This window comes from Oncorhynchus tshawytscha, linkage group LG13 (genome assembly GCF_018296145.1).
Source record: "Oncorhynchus tshawytscha isolate Ot180627B linkage group LG13, Otsh_v2.0, whole genome shotgun sequence".
NCBI classification, from domain to species: Eukaryota; Metazoa; Chordata; class Actinopteri; order Salmoniformes; family Salmonidae; genus Oncorhynchus; species Oncorhynchus tshawytscha.
The window spans coordinates 23,464,481-23,483,526 of record NC_056441.1 but is presented as its reverse complement, the minus strand read 5'-3'; the positions used below and the strand labels follow the sequence as shown (position 1 = coordinate 23,483,526).

Below are 19,046 nucleotides of genomic sequence, written 5' to 3'. Positions count from 1 at the left end.
CTGTGTTATTTCACCCAATAGTTTATCAAAATTGGATTTGTCTCTCTCTCTTGCTCTCTCTCTCCCTCCAGGTCATTGAGGGTAACCCTGGCCTGTGTCTCAGTCAGTTAGTCTACCCTGTTATTAGAGGTCTGGGCGGATGGAGAGAACGACACAGGGGGAGATGGAGAGATTCAGCTGGCGCACACACATTCTGGGGAAAACAGGATGATCAGAGGGAGAGAGAAGGAATAGGGGACGAGAGAGAGAGAGAGAGAGAGAGAGAGAGAGAGAGAGACCGATGGCAAGAAAGACAGATTTGAAATCTATTATCAATGCTGGTCACTAGCTACAGGGCTATTTTTGAAAGTGTGTGTGTGTCAGCTGTACACACAGTGAGGGCATTGTTAGATTGCCACAGCTGTGGCTGATCAGCCTGGCCATCAGCCAATAAGATCGCCCCCCCCAGTCTCCGGAACCAATAGGATTACCCCTTCAGTTTTAGCGACCAATCAAAATCTTCTCCGTGGGGCAACAAGACGAAGATAGGGGGAGAGAGAAAGAAAAAGAGTGTGAGAGTGCATTGCTGCGTCTAGTAAATAATTACTAGCAACAATCTGGTCGATGAACAAGTAGAAAGAAAGGTGGAGGGAGAGGGGGAAGGAGAAATGTGTTCTGAAGCTCTGAGGAAACTGAACATTAAGAGAAAGAGACCACGAGGGAGAGGGGGAAGGAAGGAGAAATTAGTTCTGAAGCCCTGAGGAAACTGAACATTAAGAGAGCAAAAGAGACCACGAGGGAGAGGGGGAAGGAAGGAGAAATACAATAGTGAGACAGGCAATAGTGATGCGAGGGTTGATTCATAATGGGGTTATAGCTGCGGGGTGGGCGGGTTTAGGGTCATTAAATATCGTGTGGATGAAGGGCGGGTTTAACAAAGAGAAAACAATACCTTCATAAATCCATAATTGGATCATTCTTGTGCAATTTATCTATAGGCTAAATTGAGCCTAAAATAATGAAAGGAAACCCTATCTGGGATTAGTGCATTAGCCTAAATGTTAGGGCCTAAAGGTATGGGTGCCAAATAGCCTACAGACCAATCACCAAATCAGAGTTCGTGTTATGGGCGGGCCTTAGGTACGGTAGGTACGGTAGGCCCGCCCTACCGTACCTCCTTGCCCGTCCAAATAAAACATTGAAATATTTATCATTTATTTGACAGAGACGCAGGCAAACAGAAAGACGCATACATTTCAGGTAAAGCATTTGAGCAAGTGAAACAGCACCTCTTTGTCTCAGGATGTGTAGACCATGTATCTGATGCTGTCTGGACCAAAAGAGTATGGCATGTCATACTATGTCTGGCCAGACAACATCAGATACATGGACTTCATATAGAGGGGCGCTGTTTCGCTCGCTCTGATACTTTCTCTGGTTTTAGCAGAGAGGAAGAGGCGAAGCGAGAGGGCTCACTCTCGCCTAATTCTGTCCAGTTTAAACTCAATATGTTTCTATGGGAATAATATGCAGACCTAAGCTTGTCGCCTGCCTTCCCGCCTTTGGGACAGAGTCCCACTGTTAGGGTGGAGACGTAAGATCTCGTCATTATATAAGGATCTCTGGTTTCAGCTTCTTATGAATTGGAAAGGAATGTTGGCCGGTGCACAGTTGGAATGCTGCATTTCCTTAAAGTAAATTGATGTTTTGCCAAAATTAGATAATTACTCCTGTCTCAATAAAATAATTAAAACACCGGAGAGCATGACTTGGCCATAGAGGATCATTAGCTTCTTTGAAAAAATGTGGATTGCTTCAAATCCCCAGTGTGTTTGGGAAGCCAGTGATTTGGGTAGTGGCAATAGGTCTAGCTGATTTGAGTTGCTGCTCTCCGTGAAATGCGTCTAAAATATGTGTGAAGATGTGTCTTGAGTATAGTTAAACATATTGCATCAAGAAGAAGGGGAGGGCGAAGATATGATGCGTCTCTCTCCAGAATGCATCCATCTGTAGGAAAGTGCCCATTGTCTTAACACTTACACCACTCATTTCTTCTTCACCTCACACAAGTCAACCAAGTCGTTTTTTTAAACATCCATTGCGAATGTACAAATACTGAGGAACTATCAATCTTTCCAACATTCCTGGCCTTCACCAAGCCGTGTGAAAGCTCAAAATATCATGATCTGATGATCCCATATATCCAATGGAAACGTAATAAAAAAAATAGCTTTCTGTCCTGAGCTCACTGGGCAGGAAACTCTGAGGACACGCAATAGGCTAGTTGATACAATGCTGCAAGTTTGCTAGCGACAGACACAGTCTGGCTGGACCAAGTGATGATTTTATTCAATGTTGCACTTCACTAGCAATAGCTCAAGTCGAGACAGATCGAAAGTGAGGCAGACAGGCGGAGTAGATGGATGAATGTGATTGAAAGAACTGACATTTTCATCAGGATATTTTCTACTGTTTGTATTTGTGGGCTTTAGGCTTATGTATTTAATTAGTAATAGGACTTCTTACGGATCGGCGTCCCGTCAAAGGGACAGTTGTAATCATGCAGCACCTTGTGTCACAATCGCAGATTTTAGAGAAACAACAAATGTCGGAACATATAAGTGTCTTATATCGGCTGAAAGCTTACATTCTTGTTAATATAACTTCACTGTCCAATTTACAGTAGCTATTACTGCGGGAAAAAATGCCATGCTATTGTTTGAGGAGAGCAACAAAACTTTTTTTCACCACGATAGTTTTGAAAAATTTACCTCTGAAGGTGAAATGTGTACTTACATTTTGAAATCTTGCTATGATTCATCATCCAAAGGGTCTCAGAGATAACATCAAATGTTGGTTTGTTAGATAAAATAAATGTTCATATCCTAAAAGGTCCATATAGCACGATCGATTTTGTATTTCCACTCGTTCAATTTGCAAAGAAAGGAATCTGTGAAAATCTAACCCTAAACGTTGTTTCAACCAGTCAAATCATGTTCGTATGTATTCCTCAGAGATCCTAGAACATAACCAGACTTATCATTAGGAGTGTAGTATATCCTATAGGACACCAAATTTAGTCAGAGAATGACGCCTTCATGGCACGCAGATGACGTGGGCGGTCTTCACTTGAACGACTCTAACTTTGTCAAATAAGCACCAATCGGGGTCAAATAAAGCTGGCTACATAGCCAATGGGCTGGTCTTTACGGGAATATCCGGAAACCCTGTATCTGTCGTAAAATGTAGCTACTAACCTTGTGCAACAGCATGCCTTTTCCTTTTGGACAAAAATGATAAGAATATTCAGAGTTATGAAAACTGGTTGTTTTGAAAATGTTGACCTTATAATATGGCTACTAATACTGGAAAAGCTAAATCAAAGAGCCAAGTATACATATTTGACGATATTCTTGCAGAGAAATGTAATATTAATGCAAATGTCTCTTTCACGATTTGCCCAAATGTACCTGGGTGAATTCACACTAAATGTCATATAGTTCGCTCATACTTAAAGTTATCTCTCTGAAACTTTGCACATACACTGCTGCCATCTTGTGGACACCATCGGAACCAGAGTGATGGCTAGAACTGGGGCCTTTCTGTTGCATTTCAAAGATGGTGTATTTTCTTCTACCAGATCTATTGTGTTATATTCTCCGACATTCAATTCACATTTCAACAAACTTCAAAGTGTTTCCTTTCAAATGGTACCAAGAATATGCATATCCTTGCTTCAGGGCCTGAGCTACAGGCAGTTCGATTTGGGTATGACATTTTAGGTGAAAATGGAAAAAAAGGTGGCTATCCCTAAGAAGTTTTATAGGCCTACTGCTGTTTCTCTGAATCCTATGCTCTCATTTCTTTAGCCGCCAATGGATCACAGAGTATCAATGTGTCCATATGACAGAGGCTAGTGCTCTCGGCAGAGCTGAACTTTTTTATATTTTTGTCTTTTTACTTCAGATTTTTATGATTAACCATGTGACCAATGATTTTGTGAAACAAACATTTTAATTTTGAAATGAAACTGTTCCAAGAAAATGGCCATATAAAAATAATCATACCTGGCATGCAGATTCGTAGAAATGGTGTGATACATTGTAAGCTTCCCCAAACTTGATACTCACAAGCTGCCAATAGAGCCCCACAGTGGAGGTGTCATAATACCCAGAAAACCTAGCAGTCAAATGGTTCCAATAATTTCCCCACCAAACATTTTTCCCATAGAGAATTTGAGAAACAATTAAAATAAGGGCTGTGTTTTGTGTATGTTTTACCCTGGCGTGACGTTTTCATAACCATGTGAATCTATTTCGGACAAGGTAACTTTTTTATCAATATATTTGGCTTTACTCTGATTCAAAACTAATCAGCATTAAAGTAGACAACATGCAAAACTACAAATCCCTGCAAGCTCCTGCATGTCACCTTTAGCTGACACCTTTGCTAACAGGTATTGTGTCCGTTTAAAACTTGCACAAGCCTGTTAACAGAATTGTACATTTTAAAGAAATGTAGCCAATTGATTAATTACTACATTTAGCTAACATTAGACAGTTAACCCAGAGATTCTTATCTTTGCCTCGATTCACCAGTCTTGTCCAGATCATCATGGCATTTGTAGTTCTTTATGATAGCAACACTAGCAGCTAATTCGTTTTTTTTTTTGGCGGGGGGTGTAAATACAGGCAAATATATTGATGAAAGTCACCTTGTCCTAGAGAGATTTTCACAGTTATCAAAACGTCACGCCAGGGTAAGCCTAAATGAAACACAGCCTTTATTTGAAGTGTTTCTAAAATCTGGTATGGGAAAAATGAATGGTGGAAAAACAATTGGAACCATTTCCCTGTTTGGCCACTAGGTTTTATGGCTATTATGACTCATACTGTGGTACTCTATGGTCTTTACTATTACAGTCATTTAAAAAAAATGTGAATGAGCAAGCGTGTGCACACACAGGAGGTCCCGTGAAAAAACGTGCCCCCCTATGGAAATCAAAGGCCCATCCAACTGATTCGTTCTGCCGCCGGGTCTGGAATGGGCAGAAAGCGTTTACGTCAATCCACGGATGCAAACAGGACAATGTCTGAGTTTAATTCAATAAGAGAAAAAAATGTGAAATGGAGAGTTGAAGATAAAGAGAAGGGAGGGCCAGAAAATGTATGTTTGGGAAAGATTAGGTGAAGTGGTAAAAGAGGATGATGGCAGTGTGCTATGTGTCATGATTGTGAGGCGCTATACAAATTCCACAGTCACAAGACGGGGACTTCAAATAGGCCTATGGCATGTCAAGGGAACTGTAGTCTACTGTTCAGATGGGCTAAATGGAAACTGAAATCTGGACACTGACTGTAGGTCTGTAACCTCTCACATCGTCTTAATATTAACTCCTGCAGAATTAAGCATTTCTTGCAGTAAAATTCTACACCAAATGTAGGTAAAATTTTAACTACGAAACAGGAGTGGAGAAATATGATTTCTTTCTTTCAGCATCTTGAGAGAATGCAAATGAAATGAGATACCATCTGTAGAGGTGCTATCTTTATCAGCATCATAAAAGCTGATTATGAGAATTTCAACCACAAAATATGCATCCAAGCCAAACTGAAATCTAATCAGAAAAATGTTGGGTTATTTTCACAGTTTTCTATTTCCTTAAAACCGGCCAAGTTATTGTCATTTGGAAATTTAGCACAGAAAGTCTTTCCTATTGTTTTTATTTTTTATTTTCAGTTATTATGCTTTTAATTTATTTGTATTTTTTTACAGTTATTGCAAAGAAGCGGACATGGTATAGAGAACTTTACAGATGTCAACTAGATTGAAGCATTTATTGTATCGATTTATGACCTAATTATTTAGTGTTCTAGGGCAGGGTTTCCCAAACTTCGTCCTGGCCTCCCCCTCCACTGGCTGCATGTTCTGGTTTTTGCCCTGGCACTACACAGTGATTCAAGGGCTCCCGAGTGCCGCAGCAGTCTAAGTCACTGCTTCTCAGTGCTAGAGGCATCACTACAAACCCTGGTTCACAACCGGCCGTGATTGGGAGTCCCATAGGGTGGCGCACAATTGGCCGAGCGTCGTCCGGGTTAGGGTTTGGCCGGGGTAAGCCGTCATTGTAAGTAAGAATTTGTTCTTAACTGACTTGCCTAGTTTAAAAAAAGGTTAAATAAAGAAAGTAACCAACTCATCATCAAGCTTGGACTATTTCAGAGTTCTGTCCTACTATCCAGGTCTCTATCCAAACAATTTGAGCTTCTATTTGTAAAAATCCACCTTTCCAGAAACAAGTCTCTCACTGTTGCCGCTTGCTATAGACCACCCTCTGCCCCCAGCTGTGCCCTGGAAACCATATGTGAATTGATTTCCCCCCCATCTATCTTCAGAGCTCGTGCTGCTAGGTGACCTAAACTGGGACATGCTTAACACCCCGGCCATGCTACAATCTAAGCTTGATGCCCTCAATCTCACACAAATTATCAATGAACCCACCAGGTACAACCCCAAATCCGTAAACACAGGCACCCTCATAGATATCATCCTAACCAACTTTCCCGTCCAAAAACACCTCTGCTGTTTTCAACCAAGATCACTGCCTCATTGCCTGCATCCGTATTTTATCATCGTTCAAACGACCAACCCTCATCACTGTCAAACGCTCCCTAAAACACTTCAGCGAGCAGGCCTTTCTAATCGACCTGGCCCGGGTATCCTGGAAGGATATTGACCTCATCCCGTCAGAAGAGGATGCCTGGGTACCATCTTAAATAAGCATCACCATCTTAAATAGGCATGCCCCATTCAATTTGTTTTTAACCAGGAACAGATATAGCCCTTGGTTCTCTCCATACCTGCCTGCTCTTGACCAGCACAAAAACATCCTGTGGCGTGCTGCATTAGCATCCAATAGCCCCCGTGATATGCAACTTTTCAGGGAAGTTAGGAATCAATATACACAGGCAGTTAGGAAAACTAAGGCTAGCTTTTTCAAGCAGAAATTTGCCTCCTGTAGCACAAACTTAAAAATGTTCTGAGACACTGTACAGTCCATGGAGAATAAGAGCACCTCCTCCCAGATGCCCACTGCACTGAGGCTAGGAAACACTGTCACCACCGGTAAATCCACTATAATTGAGAATTTCAATAAGCATTTTTTTGTACGGCTGGCCATGCTTTCCACCTGGCTACCCCTACCCCGATCAACAGCCCTCCACTCCCCACAGCAACTAGCCCAAGCCTCCCCATTTCTCCTTCACCCAAATCCAGATAGCTGATGTTCTGAAAGAGCTGCAAAATCTGGACCCCTACAAATGAGCCGGGCTAGACAATCTAGACCCTCTCTTTCTAAAATTATCTGCCAAAATTGTTGCAACCCCTATCACTAGCCTGTTCAACCTCTCTTTCGTATCGTCTGAGATTCCCAAAGATTGGAAAGCTGCCGCGGTCAACCCCTTCTTCAAAGACACTCTAGAACCAAACTGCTACAGACCAAAATCTATCCCACCCTGCCTTTTCTAAGGTCTTCGAAAGCCAAGTTAAACAGATTACCGACCATTTCGAATCCCACCGTACCTTCTCCGCTATGCAATCTGGTTTCAGAGCTGGTCATGGGTGCACCTAAGCCACGCTCAAGGTCCTAAACGATATCATAACGGCCATCGATAAGAGACATTACTGTGCAGCTGTATTCATCGACCTGGCCAAGGCTTTCGACTCTGTCAATCACCACATTCTTATCTGTAGACTCAACAGCCTTGGTTTCTCAAATGACTGCCTTGCCTGTTTCACCAAGTACTTCTCTGATAGAGTTCAGTGTGTTAAATCGGAGGGCCTGTTGTCCGGACCTCTGGCAGTCTCTATGGGGGTGCCACAGGGTTCAATTCTCGGGCCGACTCTCTTCTCTGTATACATCAATGATGTCACTCTTGCTGCTGGTGATTCTCTGATCCACCTCTACGCAGACGACACCATTCTGTATACATCTGGCCCTTTTTTGGACACTGTGTTAACTAACTTCCAGACGAGCTTCAATGCCATACAACACTCCTTCCGTGGCCTCCAACTGCTCTTAAATGCAAGTAAAACTAAATGAATGCTCTTCAACCGATCGCTGCCCGCACCTGCCCTCCCGTCCAGCATCACTACTCTGGACGGTTCTGACTTAGAATATGTTGACAACTACAAATACCTAGGTGTCTGGTTAGACTGTAAACTCTCCTTCTTGACTCACATTAAGCATCTCCAATCCAAAATTAAATCTAGAATCGGCTATTTCGCAACGAAGCATCCTTCACTCATGCTGCCAAACATACCCTCGAAAAACTGACCATCCTACCGATCCTCGACTTCGGCAATGTCATTTACAAAATAGCCTCCAACACTCTACTCAACAAATTGGATGCAGTCTACCACTGTGCCATCCGTTTTGTCACCAAAAAGCCCCATATTCTACCCACCATTGCGACCTGAAAGCTCTTATTGGCTGGCCCTCGCTTCATACTCGTCGCCAAACCCACTGGCTCCAGATCATCTACAAGTCTCTGCTAGATAAAGCCCCGCCTTATCTCAGCTCACTGGTCACCATAGCAGCAACCACCTGTAGCACATGCTCCAGCAGGTATATGTCACTGGTCACCCCCAAAGCCAATTCTTCCTTTGGCCGCCTTTCCTACCAGTTCTCTGCTGCCAATGACTGGAACTAAATGTAAAAATCACTGAAGCTGGAGACTCATATCTCCCTCATTAGCTTTAAGCACCAGCTGTCAGAGCAGCTCACAGATCACTGCACCTGTACATAGCCTATCTGTAAACAGCCAATCTATCTACCTACCTCATCCCCATACTGGTATTTATTCATTTATTTATTTTGTTCCTTTGCACCCCAGTATCTCTACCTGCACAATCATCTTCTGCCGATCTACCATTCCAGTGTTTAATTGCTATATTGTAATTACTTCGCCACTATGGCCTATTTATTTCCTTAACTTACCTCATTTGCACTCACTGTATGTAGACATTTTCTACTGTATTATTGACTGCATGATTGTTTTACTCCATGTGTAACTCTGTGTCGTTGTATGTGTTACTGCTCTGTTTTTTCTTGGCCAGGTCTCAGTTGTAAATGAGAACTTGTTATCAACTAGCCTCCCTGGTTAAATAAAGGTGAAATAAAAAAAAGATTGATATTTTTTTGAATCAGTTGTGTATTGCTAGGGCTAAAACCAAAACGTGCCCCCGGGGAAGGCCCCATATAATGACAGAAGAGATGCTGCATGTATCTAATTATAGACAAGTTGACTATCAAATAGTCTCCCAAAATGTCGGAAATGATGAGCAGAAACGTACGGTGCATACGGAAAGTATTCATACCCCTTCACCTTTTCCACATTTTGTTACGTTACAGCCTCATTCTAAAATTGATTAAACACTTTTTTCCTTCATCAATCTACACAAAATACATAAAAATTACAAAGCGATTACTGCCTCAAGTCTTCTTGGGTATGACGCTACAAGATTGGCACACCTGTATTTGGTGAGTTTCTCCCATTCTTCTCTGCAGATCCTCTCAAGCTCTGTCAGGTTTGATGGGGAGCATCGCTGCACAGCTATTTTCATGTCTCTTCAGAGATGACTTCGGTGTTCCTCTGACACCTTGGTGCGGCTGGCTTCCGGGTGGGTGTTAAGCGTGTGGGTGTTAATAAACGTGGTTTGGCGGGTCATGTTTCCGAGGACGCATTACTCAACCTTCACCTCCTGAGCCCGTTGGGGAGTTGCAGCGATGAGAGAAGATCGAAAATTGGGGAGAAAAATGGGGTATAATCAAAAAACAGATTCCTAACTCAGTTGCCGGAGGTGAAGGAAACCGCTCAGGGATTTCACCATGAGTACCACTATTCATATTTTCAAACATGGTTGTGACTTAAATCGGAATGAAAATCTATGGAAAGATTTAAGTCTTAAGTTGAAAATGGCTGTCTAGCAATGATCAACAACCAACTTGAAGGATATTTAAATGAGTATTGGGCAAAGGGTAGCCTAGTGGTTAGAGCGTTGGACTAGTAACCGAAAGGTTGCAAGTTCAAATCCCTTAGCTGACAAGGTACATACAGTGTATCTGTTGTTCTGCCCCTGAACAGGCAGTTAACCTACTGTTCCTAGGCCGTCATTGAAAATAAGAATTTGTTCTTAACTGACTTGTCTAGTTAAATAAAAAATATTTTACAATCCAGCTGTGCAAAGCTCTTAGGGACTTACCCAGAAAATCGCTGCCAAAGGTGATTCTGACATGTATTTACTCAGGGGTTGAATACTTATGTAATCAAGATGTATTTGTGTTTTATTTTCCATTCATTGAAAATACATATTCCCCCCCCCACACACACTTTAACATTACAAAGTATTTTGTGTAGATCGTTGACAAAAAATGACAATTCAATCCATTTTAATCCCACTTTTTAACAGCAAAATTTGTAAAAAAGTCAAGGGGTGTGAATACTTTTGAGGCACTATAAATCTGGCAAAAAAAGATCCTGCACCATCAAAAAAAATCATTCCACTGTCTTTGATTGTAGCCTAGAGCGCATTTTCTATACTGAAAAATATATATAAAAGCAACAATTAACATTAAATTCTCTGGCAACAGCTCTGCTGGACATTCCTGCAGTCAGCATGCCAATTGCACGCTCCTTCAAAACTTGAGACATCTGTGGCATTGTGTTTTGTGACAAAACTGCACATTTTAGAGTGGCCTATTGTCCTCAGCACAAGGTGCACCTGTGTATTGGAGCATTTCTGGAATCTTATATTTCAGCTCATGAAACATGGGACCAGCACGTTACCTGTTGCGTTTATCTTTTTGTTCAGTGTATATATTAGCGGGTTAGGCCTCAGATTTTCACTTTATTTTCACTTTACAGTCGTGTGGTTGCCGAAGGTTATTAACATTTGCGGGTGGGTGCGGGTAAACAAACAGCTGACCCGCGCCCCACTAACCCATAAGTAAAGAAATGGGGAAAAGAGGGAAGGAGCGAGAAAGCCAGAACGAGCTCAGTGTAGAGAGCGAGCAAGGGGGAGATAAATGACACCGTGTAACACTGATGGCATCTCTGGTGACAATCCTCTCTGTCTCTGTCAGGATGTAGTGACACCTGCATCTATCACACACACATTAACCTGACACACACACAGATTCACATCCCAGACCCCCCCCCCTTCTCACAAACGGTCTGTCTGTCAGTAATGTGTAGTGTGAGTTAACTTGGAGAATGTCATGTTTAAATGTTAATATGATAGTGTTTTATCATTAGGAGCCCTTACTTATCACTCTTCCTATGTCCTGCTCTGGAGAATGGGCATCAGCTTTTGGGAATCCTAGGAATTCCAATACAGCCCTCCAACACTAACCCCAGTTGGAGAATGCCAGTGATGCAATGTATGTGGGCACGCCCCTATGCTATCCCAAACCTAACATTACCCAAACCGGCCTGACCCATTCTCTCTGTCTGGCCCCTCATAGATGCCCCTTTAACAGTTGGTTTCAGATCAGTTTTCATGAGTTTAGTTCTGACCATAACCATTATGTGATTAGCACTAACAGGCTCTGGATCAGCATATTATATCAATATGTGTGCTGTAGGGTTAGTTTGTTTGTGTGTGTGCTGGTATGAAGGCAACTTCTGTCCTTCCTCTGCTTTCCCTTTCCATCTGTCTCTGTCCTGGCCTGTGGCACATACTGACTGACACACACATTTCTCATCTGTGTGTTGCGTAAATTCCTCTGCTGCTGCAAGGAACTAATGCTCACTTGACCTATTGGAGCCTTCCTTCATATGCAGCCTTTAGTGTGTGTCTCCCCCCCTGTTCTGATGTTGACCGTGAACCCGATGCCATGATCCTCATTCTCAGGATGAACGACGTACCGAATGGTGAAGTTCAGTAACAAGGACACACAAACTGTAAACAGGATTATTTGACCTGTTGTCCCTTGGTCACGTAGGTATGACAGTTTCCCAAGATGCCAGACATAGATTGAAGAGATCTATAGCTACTCTATCATGTGACCTGCTGGGCTCTGAGTAACTCCTCACCCCAATAACCCCCTCATACTCCCTCTATCCTTCCTATCTCTCCTTCTCTCTACTTCTCTCTCCTTCACTGCTGGAGGTGGTTGTGGTTCTGTTGGTCTGTCTCTGACCATTGTCTGACCGCTGTCTTGGGGTCATGGCAGGACTAAATGTTATCTTCCATGTTCTGTATGGGATGTTTACTAGAGACGGCTATATTACCCAGGACAGGACCAATGCTGGTAAGACAAGGTCTTTATAGGCATGCTAATAGTGAACACAGACGTTATAGTAACACACATTGGGCATTTTAAGCCAATGGTTGAGCACAATATGTTACTGTACGTATTATGGATGCATGCATCCATCTGAGGTCTTCCACCAACTTAGTAATAAAGTCTGTCTGTCTGTCTGTCTGTCTGTCCGTCCGTCCGTCCGCCGCTCCTCACACTTTTTAAGAAGCTTCTCTCTAATCCCCCTCCCCCACACACACAGTCACACACAGTCACACACACAGTCACACATACACAGAGTGCAGCGCTGGCACATTTAGGGGTCCACATTCAAGGTCTGTGTCTGACCACTGTCAGGATTACTTCATATGCCCCCCATTCTCTTATCCCTCTCACTGACACACACACACACACACACACACACACACACACTGAGGGAGTTAAGACGTGAGATTAAGAACAGTCTGGGTAGAAGCCTGTTCCTCTCCTAAACCCACACAGGACAGCAGTTCACACAGGAGGGGCTGCAAGCTACTTAGTTTAGCATACATTAGCCTAGCTTAGCACCACTTCTTAAAAGCAATACACTTTTTTTTTTATCCCAAAAAAGTGTCTCTTAGCCTTGAGTAGCCTAATTTTGCTAGCGTAGCATTGTGGGTCTAATGCTAGTTTCTCACAATGCAATGAGTATTATTTTGTCGTAGCTTAGCACTGTAATGTAGGTTAGCTGGGGGGGTTGTGTTAGCAGAGGCGGTAGTTCTTCATGTTCCCTGGCCGGTTGGACTTGGAATATACAGTACCATGCAGACGTGTTGGTACTGGGGGAGGATAACATCGTCACTGATGACCAATCACGTGTGGCAGTATGCTCAGACAGGCTCCGCCCTCATCCAGCTGACAGGTATGCTGTTGATGCCGAATGGTGCCAAACTTTTTGGATGCATCTGAAATGAAAAAGTCTAAGTCGCATCCTTGGGACTTACAACTCTGACATACCCCATTGACCTTTAAATTGATAACAGTTAAGGTAAGAGTTAAGGTTAGGTTTAGGTAAGGCTAATGGTTAAGGTTTGGGTTAGGATTTAGGTTGGGGACCTCAGAATGTTCCCACTTAGCACCTACCCGTCTGAAATGGCAACAGGTTCCTTTTAAATTAAATTAAATGGTATTTGTTACATGCTTTGTAAACAACAGGTGTGGACTAATGGTGAAATACTTTCTTACGGGCCCCTCCCAACAATGCAGAGAGAATGAAAATAGTAGAAAAGTAAGAATTGATACACAATGAGTATATGTGTGTGTTAGAGGTCGACCGATTATGATTTTTCAACGCCGATACCGATATATTATTGGGGGACCATAAAAGCCAATACCGATTAATCGGCCGATATTTTTTATTTATTCATTTGTAATAATGACAATTACAACAATACTGAATGAACACTTAATTTAACTTAATATAATACATTAATAAAATCAATTTAGCCTCAAGTAAATAATGAAACATGTTCAATTTGGTTTAAATAATGCAAAAACAAAGTGTTGGAGAAGAAAGTAAAAAGTGCAACATGTTCCATGTAAAATATGTGCCATGTAAGAAAGCTAACGTTTCAGTTCCTTGCTCAGAACATGAGAACATATGAAAGCTGGTGGTTCCTTTTAACATGAGTCTTCAATATTCCCAGGTAAGAAGTTTTAGGTTGTAGTTATTATAGGAATTATAGGACTATTTCCCTCTATGCCATCTGTATTTCATTAACCTTTGACTATTGGATGTTCTTATAGGCACTTTAGTATTGCCAGTGTAACAGTATAGCTTCCATCCCTCTCCTCGCTCCTCCCTGGGCTCGAACCAGCAATAAAACGTCAATTAGCGTGCGCTAACTAGCTAGTCATTTCACTTTGGTTACACGAGCCTCATCTCATAGGCTTGAAGTCATAAACAGCGCAATGCTTGACGCACAACGAAGAGCTGCTGGCAAAACGCACGAAAGTGCTGTTTAAATTAATGTTGACGCGCCTGCTTCTGCCTACCACCGCTCAGTCAGATACTTGTATGCTCAGTCAGATTATATGCAACGCAGGACACGCTAGATAATATCTAGTAATATCATCAACTATGTGTAGTTAACTTATGATTGATTGTTTTTTATAAGATACATTTAATGCTAGCTAGCAACTTACCTTGGCTTGCTGCATTCGCGTAACAGCCTCCTTGTGGAATGCAATGAGAGAGAGGCAGGTCGTTATTGCGTTGGACTAGTTAACTATAAGGTTGCAAGATTAGTTCCCTGAGCAAGGTGAAAATCTGTCATTCTGCCCCTGAACAAGGCAGTTAACCCACGGTTCCTAGGCCGTCATTGAAAATAAGAATGTGTTCTTAACTGACCTGCCGAGTTAAATAAAGATTAAATAAAGCTGTAAAAAAAAAAAATTTTTTTTTAAATCGACGCCCCAAAATATCGATTTCCAATTGTTCTGAAAACACGAAATCGGCCCTAATTAATCGGCCATTCCGATTAATCGGTCGACCTCTAGTGTGTGTGTATGTATATATATAAATATATATATATATATATATAAATGTCAGGACTTGTGAAAAACTGAGTTTAAATGTATTTGGCTAAGGTGTATGCAACTTCTCTGTGTGTGTGTGTGTGTGTGTGTGTGTGTGTGTGTATATATATATATATATATATATATATATATATATGTATATATATGTGTACATATATATATATACATACACACACACACATACACCTGAGCCAAATACATTTAAACTCAGTTTTCACAAGTCCTGACATTTAATCCTAGTAAAAATTCCCTGTCTTAGGTCAGTTAGGATCACCACTTTATTTTAAGAATGTGAAATGTCAGAATAATAGCAGAAAGAATGATTTATTTCAGCTTTTATTTCTTTCATCACATTCCCATTGGGTCAGAAGTTTACATACACTGAATTAGTATTTGGTAGCATTGCCTTTAAATTGTTTAACTTGGGTCAAATGTTTCAGGTAGCCTTCCACAAGCTTCCCACAATAAGTTGGGTGAATTTTGGCACATTCCTCCTGACAGAGCTGGTGTAACTGAGTCAGGCTTGTAGGCCTCCTTGCTCGCACACACTTTCTCAGTTCTGCCCACAAATGTTCTATAGGATTGAGGTCAGGGCTTTGTGATGGCCACTCCAATACCTTGACTTTGTTGTCCTTAAGCCATTTTGCCACAACTTTGTAAGTATGCTGTGGGTCATTGTCCATTTGGAAGACCCATTTGCGACCAAGGTTTAACTTCCTGACTGATGTCTTGAGATGTTGCTTCAATATATCCACGTAATTTTCCTCCCTCGTGATGCCATCTATTTTGTGTGCACCAGTCCCTCTTGCAGCAAAACATCCCCAGAACATGATGCTGCCACCCCCGTACTTCACATTTGAGAAGGTGTTCTTCGGCTTGCAAGCCTCCCCCTTTTTCCTCTAAACATAACAATGGTCATTATGGCCAAACAGTTCTATTTTTGTTTCATCAGACCAGAGGACATTTCTCCAAAAAGTATGATCTTTATATAAGAAATAATTATCATTATATAAGAAATAAGAGTCATTTCAGATTCACCCTTTGATCAGGAGAGGAAGTCTTTTTTTAGAGTATTGAGATGCACGATCCCACTCTCACCTCTTTCCTTTTGAATGGTAACGTAAAGGTTAAAGATGGCCACTCTTTCAAAACTGAAGTGTGAATAAGGTAGGGAGAGAGAGGACAGAGAGGGGAAAAGAATGACCGTCCCTCCGTCCTTGTCCGTCTGCTGTGGTTGAGTCAGGGTGACATCATCGTCTGCAGCGGCATTGTAGAGTTTTTACTTTCCTTCTTTCTTTTCTCCTTCACTAATTTTATTTGCTCGTACATCCCGTCTATCACTTCTCAGCTGCTTTCATCAGTCCTCAACTCTCTCATTCTGTTTTTCTCTTTCTATATATACTCTCTCTTTGTGGCCCTTTTGTATCAGATATTGTCTGTGTGTGTGCAGTTGTTACGGCGATTCCAGCTGGTCACATAAATCATGTAAAGATGTGTGCAAGAAACACAGTAGGATGCGTTATGTCTGTGTGTGCACTGTATTTAAAGCAATTAGCTGTTTTAATTTCCTCATAAAATGCACCAGGGGATTATCGACCCAATGACCTACACCCCCCCCGACTGGGTATGGTTGTGGGAGTGTAGAAAGTGTTCCAGAAGCTCACCACAGGGGCAGCTAAATATAGAGGAGCTCAGGTCATAACACACTAGAAATAAAACTGGAATTATTATGGAATACAGAGCAGGGCCAAGGAACACACACACACACACACACACCGATGGAAAGAGCGACACAGACACACACATACACACACACACACACACCTGGAAAAAGACGACACACACACGCGCGCGCAAACACACAGATGGAAAGACGGTCTGGAGCACAGCGACACAGGCACATACATACACACACACGCACGCGCGCAAAAACACAGATGGAAAGACGGTCTGGAGCACAGCGACACACACATACACACACACACACACACACACACACACACACACACACACACACACAGATGGAAAGACGGTCTGGAGCACAGCGACACAAACACACACACACACACACACACACACACACACACACACACAGATGGAAAGACGGTCTGGAGCACAGCGACACATACACACACATACTCCTGCTTCCTACAGGCAGACTATTACACACACACACACGCACACACACACAGATGGAAAGACGGTCTGGAGCACAGCGACACATACACACACATACTCCTGCTTCCTACAGGCAGACTATTAGGAGCCTGTCCGAGTCTGGTCGCAAGTCTCCCATCTGACTTAATTGATGTTCGTGTGTGTGTGTGTGTTTTATAATTGAGTACTGGAGGGCTAGAGCTCTGAGGAACAATACGGTAACAGTTTAGTGAATTCGCAGAGAACTACAAGGCATTCACTGCAAAACATTATTATCTCCACTACCTACGACACACACACACACACACACACACACACACACACACACACCGTAAAGATAGTCATTGAGTTGGACAGCTGATGGTGTGTTTGTTCCATGATCTCCTGATCAGTCCATCCCTAAATCTCATATTTAAAATAATAAATGTGTTATTATTATGATTAGACCAGTGGAGGCTGCTGAGGGGAGGACGGCTCATAATAATGGCTGGAATGAGACAAATGGAATGGGATCAAACACATAGAAACCATGTGTTTGACACCATTCCACTAATTCCACTCCAGCCATTACCACGGGTCCGTCCTCCCCAATTAAGGTGCCACCAACCTCCCTTGGACTCAGACAGACAGACAGACAGACAGACAGACGGCATGATCGGCACATTTCAGTGATGAGTGAAGGATACAGGCTTTTATCACCCTTTCGTTGGACGTCTGTAAATGATCCAAAATGGGCCATTGTGTCAAACAGAACATGTTGTTGCAAACAAATTCATAGGATAGCTACATGCCCTAAAAGGCTGAACACGTATACAATGTTTGCAGTGCAGTGCCAGTGTACTCAGTCGCATTGATTCCCATGCCACCAGTTTATTTACTCATTGTTTTATTTTACCTTTATTTAACTAGGCAACTTGTGTCTTGTCATTCCCAGTGGAACAGGACATCAGTTCCATTGATCATTTTGTTGTTATGTGTCTCTCCCTGCATCTCTCACTCATCTCTTTCTTTCCCCTGTTGTCACCATACGAAGGTATCTATTTTGTATGGAATATATATATAAAGGTAATTTAATATAAGATTGGTCTTAAAGATACATGTGCTGATGATGTTTTTATTTTCCTAAATAAAGACATTTCAGGAAGTATACATTGTTAATATAAGTGGAGAAGGAATGATACAACGGACGTCATCATGATCATGAGCTACACAGTGTGAGGAACAGTGTTCACTGGGAGTACTGAAAATCAAATCAAATTTTATTTGTCACATTCACATGTTTAGCAGATGTTATTGTGAGTGTAGTGAAATGCTTATGTTTCTAGGTCCAACAGTGCAGTAATATCTAACAGTAATAGCTAACAATTTCACAACAATACACACAAATCTAAAGTAAAGGAATGGAGTTATAGAATATATAAATATTTGGGCGAGCAATGTCAGAGTGGAATAGTATAAGATACAGTAGAATAGGATAGAATACAGTATGTACAGTGCCTTGCGAAAGTATTCGGCCCCTTTGAACTTTGCGACCTTTTGCCACATTTCAGGCTTCAAACATAAAGATATAAAACTGTATTTTTTTGTGAAGAATCAACAACAAGTGGGACACAATCATGAAGTGGAACGACATTTATTGGATATTTCAAACTTTTTTAACAAATCAAAAACTGAAAAATTGGGCGTGCAAAATTATTCAGCCCCCTTAAGTTAATACTTTGTAGCGCCACCTTTTGCTGCGATTACAGCTGTAAGTTGCTTGGGGTATGTCTCTATCAGTTTTACAGTATATCCATGAAACAGAGTATGTTACAATCCCTGATGTCTCTTTGGAAAGAAATCCTCACCCTGAGCTCGTCAACTTTATTATCCAGAGACTGAACATTAGTGAGTAATATACTTGGAAGTGGTGGGTGGTGTGCGCACCTCCTAAGTCAGTTTAGAAGACCACTCCGAGTACCTCTACTCTGCCAACGTTGTTTTGGATCGGCCTCTGGAATCAGTTCAATTGCCCTGGGGGGACGAACAATGG

At 42.0% G+C, this 19,046-nt stretch overlaps 1 protein-coding gene across 6 annotated transcripts in view; it reads left to right on the top strand.

The window, feature by feature from the left end:
• Positions 1-19,046, top strand: part of LOC112265838 (triple functional domain protein) — a 124,841-nt gene that overhangs the window by 12,181 nt on the left and 93,614 nt on the right. The gene's annotated exons all lie outside the window — the stretch shown is intronic.